We start from the raw sequence: 3,334 nt of genomic DNA on the forward strand, positions 1-3,334 counted from the left end.
TCTCTTGGCTCCCCACCCCCCTTTTCTCCTAGTGGCATTGCTAAACCTTTTTTACTCTTCTTAAGCATTTGTGCTGGATTAATTCCCCATCACTGTCTACTCTGCTCTGTGCCCTAGGTATCTGATCGTACAGATGCTACAACCTAGCTCCCTTGCTCTCTAGCTTCCAGATGGGTTCAGCTATTGGCTTTAGCTGAAATCCTGAGGGTGAGACAAGAGTGAGGTCAGATTATTTATTCCTGTAGCTCCCTCCCTGTCAGCTTCCTGCAAATTGGCTATATGCCTCTCTCTGAAGGCCACAGATCCCGTCTTCTTCAAAGCTTTCCCTGGGTCCCAATGACTGCTTCCTCCTCTTGCTTCTTCAGGCTTAGGGATGGTACCAGTTACCTACTATTACTTGTTCTGGGGTAATTAATTATCTCTTATATTCTTCCTCATCCTTGCTCACAATTCTATGTAAAATTTGTTCAAATTCAAGTGTTCCATATCTTTTCTGTCGGGTTCACCACCAAGACAGCATTCAACTCCATCATCTTCCATTCACTGTCAGCAAATGACCTTGCCTCATTCTTTATTTTTACATAGAAGATTGAGGCCTCCCTCAAATGGTTGTACAACATCAGTTCACTAAAAGTAGTCTCTACATAGGGCCAGGCGCGGTGACTCGCACCTGTAATCCCAGCACTTTGGAAGGCGGAGGCAGGCAAATCACTTGAGGTCAGGAGTTCAAGACCAGCCTGACCAACATGGTGAAATCCCATCTCTACTAAAAAATACAAAAATTAGCCGCGCATGATGGTGGGTGCCTGTAATCCCAACTATTGGGGAAGCTGAGGCAGGAGAATCGCTTGAACCTTGGAGGCGGAGGTTTCAGTGAGCCAAGACTGCGCCACTGCACTTCAGCCTGGGTGACAGAGGGAGACTCTGTCTCAAAAAAAAGTAGTCTACTTCTCTTCTTGATCTCTCAGAGCACAGGACACAGCTCGTTCATGGCAGGGCACAACCCTGATTTCCTCTGACCTCTAAGGACATCTTTCCCTCATTAGCTCTTCTCTGCCCTTGCATACCTTAACTCTCGACGCTGCGGAAGTCTCGAACCTTGGTTTGCCCTCATGATAAATTTTTTTTTAAACGAAGGCTTATCAGTTTTTTTTAACCACTTTATTACTTTTATTCAGATAATTTTTCAAACATGTACTTGCTGTCCTAATCATTTAATTAAACTCCAGTCCTTTATCTCTTCGACCAGATGCTACATATTTTGTGTGGATTTCCAGTTGTCTCTTCAAACCCAGTATCACTTCATCCTTCCTCTCATTTTCCCTCCAGTTAGATTTTCTCCCATCATGTATTTTTCTTTTTTGGAATTCAGATTTATTGATTTCCATCGTATTGACTTTAAAGATGGCATGAAGCTGACTGCAAGAAAGGGAACTGCTTATTTTAAGTTAAAATTAAGCTAATGATGAAAGTACATCACCTCTGGCTTCAGTCACCACATCGCCTTAGATTGAGTATAGATTTTTTGTGAACAAAGTTCTAGAACTCTGAAATCCAGGGATGCTGCAGGCCTCTCCCCACAACGTCCTTCACTTTGGGTCAGTCTCCTGGGCCAGAGGTAAAAGTGCTTTCAAAAATACTGCCGTTTCCCCAGCACAGTGTCTTTGCATCCACATACTGAGTTGGAACCCAGTACACCCAGTAGTCAGTAGTAAGACGCTTCCGTGGGGCCCAACTGAAGCGCCATCATGCGGTGGTCTTCGTGTCCTTCCATAGGTTCACTGACCACATTTTTTATGGACCATGGGCAATTTCTCAGTCCGTTCTTTAGTGCCAATCCACAGCTGGTCTTGTTCTAGTTTAAAGGTGAATCTCACTTTTCCTCCGGACTTATTGTACATGACGGACAGGGGTACCTTTGGTAGGCGCTCCTGGGCCCCCTTAACAGATGGCATCACAACTTTGGGTTTTCCTTTATCCAACACTTTCCTGTGTTATTTCTGCCTGCAGAGAGGCTCCTTCTTGTTGTCTTCGGCCTTTGCATCCGGCTGCGCAGCATCTTTGGGTATGTTTACTGCTAAAATATCATTGGTGGTGGAGCCAACCACCAAGATCTTGGCCCCACTAGTCACTTTTATTTCTCTCAATATCTTATCCTCAGGGACGCGTCCGTTACACATGACTTTCTGTATGGCAGGCGGGAGACCTGTAATCAGGGGATCTTCTGTTTCAGTTCGGAGCCTGTGCTGTCCAGGGGGAACTTCACGTCGTGCTTGGTCTTGTTCCAGATGATCTTCAGGTCCACCAGCTCCCTGTCTGCGCCGCTGCCCGCGTCTTTGCGGTTGCTGACGAAGGCCTGGGACACGGGGTCACCAGGGACCTAGGCTGGGGCCGGCTGCAACCTGCAGGCTGCCTCGCTGCAGGCTGCCTCACGGGGTGCCAGAGTCCTCGGTCCCCGCCCCCGCCGCCGGCGCGGCTTCTGCCTCCAAGCAGTTGAAGGGCTGTGCCGGCGCCTCGGTCGCCAGGGTCTTAGCCTCCGTGTCCATGCCAGGTTCCTCCATGCCATCCGGGTCCCCAGCCGCTGCCATGATGGTTGTGTACCAGATTTTCTCCCATGTTGTATGTTTTCCAGTGGTACCTATGTTCTCTTTGGCTCAAGAGTTTAAAACATTGAAATTTTGTTTTTGTTTTTGTTTTTGTTGGAGACAGGTTCTCCCTCTGTCACCCAGGCCTGAGAACAGTGACGTAATCATAGCTCACTGCAGCCTCGAACTCCTGGGTTCAAGTGATCCTCCTGCCTCAGCCTCCCAAAATACTGGGTTTACAGGTGTTAGTCACCATGCCCAGCCGACATTATTTTTTTAATGCTTCTATTTTCTGTGCTCCTCAACTCCAATTACTTATTGAATTCCACATTTTTTCTTCAACTTATTTCTCAGAGTTCTTTCTTTTCTTTTTCACTGTTCTAATCAATGATTTTTTTCTTTTTTCTTTTTTTAACCATAGGCCAAGATTATTTTAATAGTCAATTTGTCTTCAAATTCCACGCTCCCCCTAGTCCTATACAAGAATTAGTTTTTCTAGAATATTGCTAATATCATGCACTTGTAGAATATAGCTCCAATTAATTATAATTACAATGTCAACAACTAATTTTCATAGAATACTTGTCATATGTTGGCTGCTATACAATTTTTTATTTGGATTAATTATTTTAATCATAAGACTCCTATAAATACACAATTATACATACATTTGGAAGAATTTTAGAATATTTAGGAAACTCCCAGAATTACCTAGCTACTGGTGGTGCTAGGATGCAAACTGAGCTTGA

At 45.0% G+C, this 3,334-nt stretch overlaps 1 pseudogene; it reads right to left on the minus strand.

Moving 5' to 3' along the window:
- Nucleotides 1-1,630: 1,630 nt before the first annotated feature.
- On the minus strand, nucleotides 1,631-2,588 carry LOC105501335 (annotated as a pseudogene).
- Nucleotides 2,589-3,334: the final 746 nt, after the last annotated feature.

This window comes from Colobus angolensis, unplaced genomic scaffold (genome assembly GCF_000951035.1).
Source record: "Colobus angolensis palliatus isolate OR3802 unplaced genomic scaffold, Cang.pa_1.0 Scaffold70, whole genome shotgun sequence".
In the NCBI taxonomy this organism is placed as follows: Eukaryota; Metazoa; Chordata; class Mammalia; order Primates; family Cercopithecidae; genus Colobus; species Colobus angolensis.